Genomic DNA, 12,475 nt, shown 5'->3' on the forward strand with positions numbered 1-12,475 from the left:
GGCGTTCGCTAGGTGGTATGTATGATGTCAAAAGCCGTCACTCCGTCGTTAAAATCAATGCACAAAAATCTTGGCACAAAAATATTTTGCAGGCGCACTGCTGCACAAGCGTTTGCACTTCTGCAAAGCGAAACTACACTCCCCAGTGGGCAGCGGCAATGCATTTGCACGGCTGCTAAAAACTGCTAGCGAGCGATCAACTCGGAATGACCCCCATGGTTTTGCCCAACTGCTAACAAATTTGCTGCTGCGATCAGATCTGAATTACCCCCTTAATTTCTTACTTATTTTCATAGCACATAGCAGGCATCACTTATTAAATACTTTCAGGGGTTGAGAGTACAAATATATCAAAAGAAATATCTAAAACCCCAGTGTCTCAAGAGGCTAATAATGTGTGTCAGGAATCTGTGTATAGCAAGCCTGCACTTACCTGTGTGTCATTCTGCTCTATGCTGGAGGAGTCCCCAATGTCTGCGAAGGTAACCCATTGTCACAGTGAGGTCTCCAGTGTGTCTGCCATGTGGGGGCTTAGAGGTTCCTTGCAGCATATCCATTGTCTCAATGCAATAGATCAGCGGTGGCCAACCTGCGGCTCTTTCATCCGCCGCATGCTGCTCGGTCGGCTCCTGGCCACCGCTGTCTGACACAGTCCCAGACACACGCCTCTCCGGTGGCGATGTTTCTCTTCAATTCGGCACCGGCCTGTGAGCCAATCAGAGCTCACGGACCAGCAGCTAAGGCTCCTGATTGGCTGCCAGGCCGCTAGCTTTGATTGGCTCATGGACTGGTGCCTAACTGAAGAGAGACACCGCTGCTGGAGAGTGAGGAGTGGGAGAGGCGCACGCTGCGCTCTCCTCCTCTCATACACAGCAGCAATGCGGCGAGCAGCACTTGGGGTGAGGGGTGAGCACTGTGGGGACAAGTGTATCTGGCACTGGGGGCATATCTGACACTGGGGGCATATCTGGAACTGTGGGGACATGTATATCTGGCACTGGGGGCATAGCTGGCACTGTGGGGACATGTGTACTTGGCACTGGGGGCATAGCTGGCACTGTGGGGGCATATGTGTATCTGGCACTGGGGGCATAGCTGGAACTGTGGGGACATATGTATCTGGCACTGGGGGCATAGCTGGAACTGTACAGACATGTGTATCTGGCATTGGGGGCATATGTGTTTCTGGCACTGGGGGCATAGTTGCACTGTGGGGACATATGTATCTGGCACTGGGGGCATAGCTGGAACTGTGGGTGCATAGCTGACACTGGGGGCATAGCTGGCACTGTGGGGACATGTGTACCTGACACTGGGGTCATAGCTGGCACTGTAGGGACATGTGTATCGGGCACTGTGAGGACATGTGTATCTGACACTGGGGGCATAGCTGGCACTGTAGGGACATGTGTATCTGGCACTGTGGGGACATGTGTTTCTGGACCTGTGGGGCATATCTGGCACTGTGGGGGCATGTGTATCTGGCACTGGGGGCATAGCTGGCACTGTGAGGACATGTGTATCTGGCACTGGGGGCATATCTGGCGCTGTGGTGGCATGTGTATCTGGCACTGTCGGCATGTATATCTGGCACTGTGAGGACTAGTGTATCTGGCACTGGGGACATATATGTATCTGGCACTGGGGACATATATGTATAGGGCACTGTGGAGCATATATGTATCTGGCACTGGTGCAGGGGCATATGTGTACCTGGCACTGTGGGGCATATGTGTACCTGGAACTGTAGGGACATGTGTATCTGGCACTGTGGGGACATGTGTATCTGACACTGGGGGCATAGTTGGCACTGTAGGGACATGTGTATCTGGCACTGTGGGCACATGTGCATCTGGACCTGTGGGGCACATCTGGCACTGTGGGGGCATGTGTATCTGGCACTGGGGGCATAGCTGGCACTGTGGGGACATGTGTATCTGGCACTGGGGGCAAATCTGGCACTGTGGGGGCATGTGTATCTGGCATTGGGGGCATATCTGTATCTGGCACTGTGGGGACATGTGTATCTAGCACTGGGGGCATAGCTGGCACTGTAGGGACATGTGTATTTGACACTTGGGGCATAGCTGGCACTATAGGGACATGTGTATCTGGCACTGGGGACATATCTGTATCTGGCACTGTGGACACATGTATATTTGAAGAAAAACATTTTTTGGGGGGCTGTTCCAAATGGGTGCCAAGCAGCTTAGATATAACAGACTTCAGGAAATGTCACCACATTTCAAAACATATAGAACTACCAGAAATGTGAAATCTGTATTTACACCACAAACGCTAAACCAATCATAGAAAAAATATCACCATCACGTCCCTTTTTAGGGGTTCCTGTGGTTAGCTCTTCAATGTAGAAAATCTGATGTGGGATCTCCACATCAGATATTCTACATTGAAGATCTAACCACATGTGCATCTGACACTGGGGGCATAGCTGGCACTGTGGGGACATGTGTATCTGCCACCGGGGGCATAGCTGGCACTGTGGGGACATGTGTATCTGACACTGTAGGGACATGTATATCTGACACTGAGGGCATAGCTTGCACTGTAGGGACATGTGTATCTGGCACTGTGGGGACATATGTATCTGACACTGGGGGCATAGCTGGCACTGTAGGGACATGTGTATCTGGCACTGTGGTGACATGTGTATCTGACACTGGGGGCATAGCTGGTGCTGTAGGGACATGTGTATCTGGCACTGTGGGGACATGTGTATCTGGACCTGTGGGGCATATCTGGCACTGGGGGCATAGCTCGCACTGTGGGGACATGTGTATCTGGCATTGTGGGGACATGTGTATCTGACACTGGGGGCATAGCTGGTGCTGTGGGGGCATGTGTATCTGGCACTGGGGGCATAGCTGGCACTGTTGGGACATGTGTATCTGGCACTGGGGGCATAGCTGGCACTGTGGGGACATGTGTATCTGGCACTGGGGGCATAGCTGGCACTGTAGGGACATGTGTATCTGGCACTGTGGGGACATGTGTATTTGGACCTGTGGGGCATATCTGGCACTGTGGGGCATGTGTATCTGGCACTGGGGGCATAGCTGGCACTGTGGGGACATGTGTATCTGGCACTGGGGGCATAACTGGCACTGTAGGGACATGTGTATCTGGCACTGTTGGGACATGTGTATTTGGACCTGTGGGGCATATCTGGCACTGTGGGGGCATGTGTATCTGGCACTGGGGGCATAGCTGGCACTGTGGGGACATATGTATCTGGCACTGGGGGCATATCTGCCACTGTGGGGGCATGTGTATCTGACACTGGGGGCATAACTGGCACTGTAGGGACATGTGTATCTGACACTGTTGGGACATGTGTATTTGGACCTGTGGGGCATATCTGGCCCTGTGGGGCCATGTGTATCTGGCACTGGGGGCATAGCTGGCACTGTGGGGACATATGTATCTGGCACTGGGGGCATATCTGCCACTGTGGGGGCATGTGTATCTGACACTGGGGGCATAGCTGGCACTGTAGGGACATGTGTATCTGGCACTGTGGGGACATGTGTATTTGGACCTGTGGGGCACATCTGGCACTGTGTTGGGCATGTGTATCTGGCACTGTGGGCATAGCTGGCACTGTGGGGACATGTGTATCTGGCACTGGGGGCATATCTGGCACTGTGGGGGCATGTATATCTGGCACTGTCGGCATGTATATCTGGCACTGTGAGGACTTGTGTATCTGGCACTGGGGACATATATGTATCTGGCACTGGGGACATATATGTATATGGCACTGTGGAGCATATATGTATCTGGCACTGGTGCATATATATATCTGGCACTGTGGGGCATATGTGTACCTGGCACTGTGGGGCATATGTGTACCTGGAACTGTGGGTACATGTGCATCTGGCCCTGTGGGCATATATGTATCTGGCACTGTGGGGCATATATGTATTTATCACTGTGGGGCATATATGTACCTGGCACTGTGGGGCATATGTGTACCTGGCACTGTGGGGCATATGTGTATCTGGCACTGTGGGGACATGTTTATCTGGCACTGTGAGGCATATATGTATCTGGCACTGTGGGGCATATGTGTATCTGGCACTGTGGGGACATGTGTATCTGGCACTGGGGACATATATGTATCTGGCACTGTGGGGCATATATGTACAGATGTAGCCACCTTTATCTTGACTGTTTCTCCGCCGAGACGGGCGTCTAGCCACGCTAATGCGATAGCTGAGTTTCATCACAGGCAGGCGCGTTGAGACGATCTAGATACTCATCATGCATTACACATCTCCACCACTGTGTCGCTAATGCTCCACTAATCCAGTACTTTCGATCGTACAGTATAGCGGCGGATTGATCTACAGCTCTGGCAATACTGTAGGCGTAACGGGAGGCGGTGGAAAAAAGTATGGAGTACTGTACAGTATGTGTATGGAGACGCAACTACAGTAATTGTGTAAAAGGAAGAATGTACAGTACAATGTATAAACACCGTGCTTTTAAAATATATGAGCGTCTGAGTTCGCTAATGCATAATGGGAATGGAGGACTAGCAAATGCGAGCGTCCGAGTCCTCTAAGGCATAAACCAACAGCAATGGGGCGGGGGCCGGGCGCTGTTTGCAGTACTTTCACACATGAAATTGGAAATCTCTCATGAGGCGTCGTGGGCTAGGGGTGAAGGCTCCCACCTCCCTCGCTGGGAGTCCAGGGTTCGAGACCTGATGTGCTTTCTTTCTTTTTTTTTTTTTTTTCTGTGATAATGCACTGTATTATTTTATTTACATTGTAAGACAGTCAATGGAAGGATGCACACAGGTTTCACATAAATCAAAGTACATCTGCAGGAGCGATTCTTTACGCTAAATGCACCTAAACAGCGGGAATGAAATGAGTGTATTCTGACGCTACCAACTGAGCAAAACAGTACTGTACAGTAGATCTTCAGCGTTTGTGTATTGCACAGGACCTGAATTTCCTCCCTGTGCAGGCCCCCAGGGGGGAAGGGCGATGGGGGTAGGGGGGAGACGATGGAAAATACTGTGCCTTTGAAATGCAATTACATGAGCGTCCGAGTACACTACGGCATACTGTAAACCAACACCAATGGGAAGGAAGTGCCAACCTTATTTTTAATGTGTTCCCGTGACATTCACTTTAAAAAAAAAAAAATTCTCTCCAATACAGTACATCCAATGGAAGGATGCACACAGGTTTCACATAAATCAAAGTACATCTGCAGGAGCGATTCTTTACGCTAAATGCAACCTACAGTACAGTACGGTACTGTAAGTGAGCAAAATAGTACTACAGTGGGCGTTTGTGTATTGCACATGACCTGCATTCCCTCCCTGTCTACTGCATGATCTGTGCAGGCTCCCATGGGGGAAGGGCAACAGGCTAGCAGGAGGCGGAGGAAAACACCGTGCTTTACAAATGCGAGCGTCCGAGTCCTCTAAGGCATAAACCAACAGCAATGGGGCGGGGGCCGGGCGCTGTTTGCAGTACTTTCACACATGAAATTGGAAATCTCTCATGAGGCGTCGTGGGCTAGGGGTGAAGGCTCCCACCTCCCTCGCTGGGAGTCCAGGGTTCGAGACCTGATGTGCTTTCTTTCTTTTTTTTTTTTTTTTCTGTGATAATGCACTGTATTATTTTATTTACATTGTAAGACAGTCAATGGAAGGATGCACACAGGTTTCACATAAATCAAAGTACATCTGCAGGAGCGATTCTTTACGCTAAATGCACCTAAACAGCGGGAATGAAATGAGTGTATTCTGACGCTACCAACTGAGCAAAACAGTACTGTACAGTAGATCTTCAGCGTTTGTGTATTGCACAGGACCTGAATTTCCTCCCTGTGCAGGCCCCCAGGGGGGAAGGGCGATGGGGGTAGGGGGGAGACGATGGAAAATACTGTGCCTTTGAAATGCAATTACATGAGCGTCCGAGTACACTACGGCATACTGTAAACCAACACCAATGGGAAGGAAGTGCCAACCTTATTTTTAATGTGTTCCCGTGACATTCACTTTAAAAAAAAAAAAATTCTCTCCAATACAGTACATCCAATGGAAGGATGCACACAGGTTTCACATAAATCAAAGTACATCTGCAGGAGCGATTCTTTACGCTAAATGCAACCTACAGTACAGTACGGTACTGTAAGTGAGCAAAATAGTACTACAGTGGGCGTTTGTGTATTGCACATGACCTGCATTCCCTCCCTGTCTACTGCATGATCTGTGCAGGCTCCCATGGGGGAAGGGCAACAGGCTAGCAGGAGGCGGAGGAAAACACCGTGCTTTACAAATGCGAGCGTCCGAGTCCTCTAAGGCATAAACCAACAGCAATGGGGCGGGGGCCGGGCGCTGTTTGCAGTACTTTCACACATGAAATTGGAAATCTCTCATGAGGCGTCGTGGGCTAGGGGTGAAGGCTCCCACCTCCCTCGCTGGGAGTCCAGGGTTCGAGACCTGATGTGCTTTCTTTCTTTTTTTTTTTTTTTTCTGTAATAATGCACTGTATTATTTTATTTACATTGTAAGACAGTCAATGGAAGGATGCACACAGGTTTCACATAAATCAAAGTACATCTGCAGGAGCGATTCTTTACGCTAAATGCACCTAAACAGCGGGAATGAAATGAGTGTATTCTGACGGACTGTGCATCTTCGGTATTTGTGTATTGCATAAGAACTGTGAAGGCTCCCAGGAGGGAAGGGCGTAGGGCAAGACAGTGGAAAATACTGTGGTCAAAGAAAGGGCATATTTAAAACTAAGGGAAACTGTCACAAAGTACAGTAACTACAGTACTGTACGTTGAATGCCTGGACCGCACGACGTCTGAGACGCACGACGTCTGAGGCGCACGACGTCTGAGACGCTCATTGAGCATAAGGACGGTTATGGCTGCTGCACGGGACCGTCCCTATGCTCTTGGTGAGCTGCGTCTCCTCGTTCGCTGGCGGGACAGAACTCTCGCCAGCAACGAGGAGAAAGTGAGGGCATACCGGAGGGCCAGCAGGGACATCCTCCGGAAGTATAACAGGAGGAGAACGGTGAGGTCTCTCCAGAGGAGGTGGAGTGACCTCGTGAGGCGGACCCCACGACGCCTGCAGGCCATAAGGGATTGTAAGTACAGTACATTACTGTAGATTACTGTACTTTAAGTTACTGTAGTTACAGGTACAGTACATTATAGCAGGGGCTGCTGTAGCAGCAGGTATCCGGTCTATACAGCACTGTACAGTATTTGTGGTAAACAAATGGTTAAACAAGGACCAAACGTTAACCCGGGTCAAAAGGTCAATTTGTTTTTTTGCGTCGACCTAGATGGTGCGGCTTTTGAAATTGGTTGACACCAGTTACTGTAGGTTGACATGGTCGTTAAGTTGACATGGAAAAAGATCGACATGCGTTTTACAAAAACAATTGTTATTTTTTTAAACTTGTGTATATACAGTACAGTAGTTCTTTACAATCCAGGTGGTCTACGATTGTGCAGTGTACAGTATCATGCAGTGTACAGTATATGCAATGTATCACAGTGTATCGTGCTGCGTAATTGCAGCGTGTCATGCAGTGTACATTCAGAATATGGTATTGTGCAGTGAGTGTAATACATAGTGAATCACATCGTGCAGCAGAGCAGGCCTTAGGCATAGGCAAACTACAGTAGGCAAATGCCTAGGGCATTTGCTATGCTTAGGGGCACCAGCAGCTTCTGCTGATTAAAATGATATGCGGCATGCCTATATTTTGCGTGACTGCGGCTGTATCTGTACCTGGCTAGGGCCAGCACTGTCGTGCAGTGTACTGTATACACATGTGGTAATTGCAGTTTTTTGTGTAGTGTACATTGTATCATATTTTGCAGGGAAATGTGCAGTTTGTCATATCACGCAGTCGTGCAGTGCATTGTGTGGTTTAATTGCAGTGTGCCGAAATTTGTGTTTCAGATATGTAGTACAGTGTTCTAAGGGATGTTACTTTGGCAGAAATTATTCTAAGGGATGTTACAGTGGCCTAATGTGTTCTGACGTGCATTACTCTTGCATAAGGTTCATGACTGGCAGATCTCTACTTTGTGACGTAATGTGGATATACTACTGCACTACTGTGACGTACAGTAACGTGAATAAGGTGCTCTACTGTGTGACACAACGTGAATCAAGGACAGTACTGTGACGTGAATACGGTGCTCTACTGTGTGACACAACGTGAATCAAGGACAGTACTGTGACGTGAATAAGGTGCTCTACTGTGTGACACAACGTGAATCAAGGACAGTACTGTGACGTGAATACGGTGCTCTACTGTGTGACACAACGTGAATCAAGGACAGTACTGTGACGTGAATACGGTGCTCTACTGTGTGACACAACGTGAATCAAGGACAGTACTGTGACGTGAATAAACTGCACTACTGTGACATGACGTGAATAAGATGAATTCAGGTGAGTACTGCATCATCTGTCATGAAATCAATTTGTAATGTAATGAACAGTACTGAGATGGTTAAGGGTGGGAGGGCTGCATGCTGATGTGTGTCATAATGTTTATAAGGGCAATGCTTATGTGTGTTACAATGTCTATAAAGGTAGTGTTCTGTCTAATACCCTGGACCTACTGTACTGTAGCGATACTGTAAGTGTACTGTATGTCACATTTAGAAATGTGCCCCTTAAGTTTTGAAGACAGTACAGTACACTATGCCCTCCTGAGTGATTAGGTGCAGGGTACTAGAATGAACAATTCCATTTATTGTGATGTCATAAAGATGCTGTCAATGTTGAATTTCATTGGCTGTACAGTATGCTGCCATTATACTGTATATATATTTTTACAGGGCTGGTAGCACGACGTCACAGGAGGCGGGACAGGCGCCGCCAAGCTGGTAAGTATTGTCAAATACAGTAGTGTACAGTACATAGTGATTTCTATAGTCCCAACCCCCTGTCCTGACCATCACAGATAACTCGCTGCAATCCGTTAATGTTAAGAATGTCTGTTTACAAAACTAAATGTAAATATTAAACACAAAGTATAAATAACATTGTAGATAGCTGAATACCCGTGCTTCGCTACGGGATGAGGATGGTAAATTCCAGTGATAGTTGTTTGTTAATTTACGTTTGTTGGCGATCTACTGTAGTATATAGTACTGTATACTTTAAGCATACTGTATCTTGCTTCTCTGATGCAGATTGTTTATTGGCCGGACCCCTTTTTGGTCCTGGATACTGTGCAGTACATGTTTCAAATTGACAGCTTCACTTACAGTACTGTTATTTTTTTTCCCACAGTACCACCACCACCACCACCACCACCACCACCACCACCACCTGCTGCTGCGCTGCCAGGTATTGTGTAACGAGAATTCTGGTGCTACTGTCATCGTTGTTACACTACTGTACATGTGTCCTGGATACTGTGCAGTACATGTTTCCAATTGACAGCTTCACTTACAGTACTGTTATTTTTTTTCCCACAGTACCACCACCACCACCACCACCACCACCACCTGCTGCTGCGCTGCCAGGTATTGTGTAACGAGAATTCTGGTGCTACTGTCATCGTTGTTACACTACTGTACATGTGTCCTGGATACTGTGCAGTACATGTTTCCAATTGACAGCTTCACTTACAGTACTGTTATTTTTTTTCCCACAGTACCACCACCACCACCACCACCACCACCACCTGCTGCTGCGCTGCCAGGTATTGTGTAACGAGAATTCTGGTGCTACTGTCATCGTTGTTACACTACTGTACATGTGTCCTGGATACTGTGCAGTACATGTTTCCAATTGACAGCTTCACTTACAGTACTGTTATTTTTTTTCCCACAGTACCACCACCACCACCACCACCCCCACCACCTGCTGCTGCGCTGCCAGGTATTGTGTAACGAGAATTCTGGTGCTACTGTCATCGTTGTTACACTACTGTACATGTGTCCTGGATACTGTGCAGTACATGTTTCCAATTGACAGCTTCACTTACAGTACTGTTATTTTTTTTCCCACAGTACCACCACCACCACCACCACCACCACCACCTGCTGCTGCGCTGCCAGGTATTGTGTAACGAGAATTCTGGTGCTACTGTCATCGTTGTTACACTACTGTACATGTGTCCTGGATACTGTGCAGTACATGTTTCCAATTGACAGCTTCACTTACAGTACTGTTATTTTTTTTCCCACAGTACCACCACCACCACCACCACCACCACCACCTGCTGCTGCGCTGCCAGGTATTGTGTAACGAGAATTCTGGTGCTACTGTCATCGTTGTTACACTACTGTACATGTGTCCTGGATACTGTGCAGTACATGTTTCCAATTGACAGCTTCACTTACAGTACTGTTATTTTTTTTCCCACAGTACCACCACCACCAGCACCACCACCACCACCTGCTGCTGCGCTGCCAGGTATTGTGTAACGAGAATTCTGGTGCTACTGTCATCGTTGTTACACTACTGTACATGTGTCCTGGATACTGTGCAGTACATGTTTCCAATTGACAGCTTCACTTACAGTACTGTTATTTTTTTTCCCACAGTACCACCACCACCACCACCACCACCACCACCTGCTGCTGCGCTGCCAGGTATTGTGTAACGAGAATTCTGGTGCTACTGTCATCGTTGTTACACTACTGTACATGTGTCCTGGATACTGTACAGTACATGTTTCAAATTGACAGCTTCACTTACAGCACTGTTGTTTTTTCTCACAGTACCACCACCACCACCACCACCACCACCACCACCAACACCGTCTGACCAGCAGAGCTCTGGAAGTGGTAATCATTATTTTTGTTACAGACACACTAGTTTCCTACAGTATTACTGTAATTTTTTTATTTTACAATACTTGTTATCTTGTACACACAGACCGCCTCGTTATTGATACAGAGGAGGAGGAAATGGGGGAGCCTTCAGGCCAGCCTGGTAAGAATTGTAATCTACTGTACAGTACTCTACATTCTACATTCATTGATTTATTAACAGTACCAATGGCTTGGGTTTGCGTGACCAGTGGTCAGGATTCCAGCAGTCAAGTGACCGACAGCGGTATCCTGATTGCAGAAATCCCATTGACTTTTCTTTTTGTTTTTTTTATATTCAACACAGATGTCACTTACGTGGACTCTGAGTCGTCGGAGCCGCCACAGTATAGTAAGTACAGTAGGATTTTCACAAGCCCATTCTTAAAAGTATTGACCAAGTCCACTTTTATTACTTTTCAGGCAGGGAATTCCAAACATGTACTGTACAGTATTTCCCTCACTGTGAAGACCCCTTTTCGCCTCTGTGTGCGAAATCGCCTCTCCTCCAACACGAGTTAAATACAGGCACAGTACAGTACTGTATGTCCCCTACCACTGGACAGTCATTCTGCTCCTACTGTATTATGAATATATCTCTGCCTCCTGTAGCACTGTACTACTGTGCAATTTTGTAGTAACTGTACTCTACTGTATTTTGTTTATAATATTTTTTTATTTTCCACTCAGTGATTATTGACAGTGATGAGGAAGGGGATGAGGAAGGGGAGAAAAAGCCCTCTCCCCAACTTGGTAAGTAAACTAAAGTATTGTACTGTACTGTACATTGTGTTAAACCAATGGGTTGGGTTTGCATGACCAGCAGTCAGGATTCTAGCGGTTAGGTGTAAAGTAGTGTATTTCCTGGAATGAACCTTTTTTTTCGCATTAATGTTTTTTCATAGTTCCTACACTGGAACAGGCCGCCGAGGAGGATGATGCATATGATGAGGCGGCATTTAGTGGTAAGAATTATCACTGACATTGATTTGATTCCACCAGAGTAGCACTTTTCATCAGATTTTTCTGGAAAATGCGTAGAAATCGGATAAAAATTGCACAAATCGGAATAGTGGATGGGGGACTTTAGATGATTGTTTTTGTTTGAACTGGTGATATTGCCCATACAGTAGCAACCAATCACATTCCACATTAACATTTATCTACAGTAGTTACACTTACAGACGATAATGCAGTACAGTAGGTAATATTTGTAATTGTCAGAGAAGTATCTTCATATACTGTAGTTAGAATTCTCATATTTGCCACTACAAATTACCACTACAGTAACTGCTAAATATTTTAAGTGTACTGTACAATATGCACATACAGTACAGTACTGTACAGTATGCATAATTCAAAGCAAAAAAGAGTTGCTACCTTAGTCTAGTCATAATCACCGGCATACGGGCCACTCACAAATTTTCTGATGGTCTCGGTGGGGTCCCTTGGAATCACCATGCCTGTCACAAGCATACCTTGCATTGCTCCATGGCCTGTACAACTTATCCCGGTGTATTTTAAAATGTATACCATCTCTCACTACATATCCGAGCGCTGCCACGTCCCCTGAACTGTGAAATGTACAGTATGCCATATTGTATCTCACTACATATCCGAGCGCTGC

The 12,475-nt window shown here is 47.1% G+C and overlaps 1 long non-coding RNA gene across 1 annotated transcript; it reads left to right on the plus strand.

Moving 5' to 3' along the window:
- The first annotated feature begins 10,788 nt into the window (after window positions 1-10,788).
- On the plus strand, window positions 10,789-11,924 carry LOC135051159 (uncharacterized). Its single transcript, XR_010242081.1, has 5 exons — window positions 10,789-10,824; window positions 10,916-10,972; window positions 11,156-11,200; window positions 11,539-11,601; window positions 11,754-11,924. It is a non-coding gene; the product is annotated as an uncharacterized LOC135051159 (long non-coding RNA).
- Window positions 11,925-12,475: the final 551 nt, after the last annotated feature.

This window comes from Pseudophryne corroboree, chromosome 2, assembly GCF_028390025.1.
Source record: "Pseudophryne corroboree isolate aPseCor3 chromosome 2, aPseCor3.hap2, whole genome shotgun sequence".
NCBI lineage: Eukaryota > Metazoa > Chordata > Amphibia > Anura > Myobatrachidae > Pseudophryne > Pseudophryne corroboree.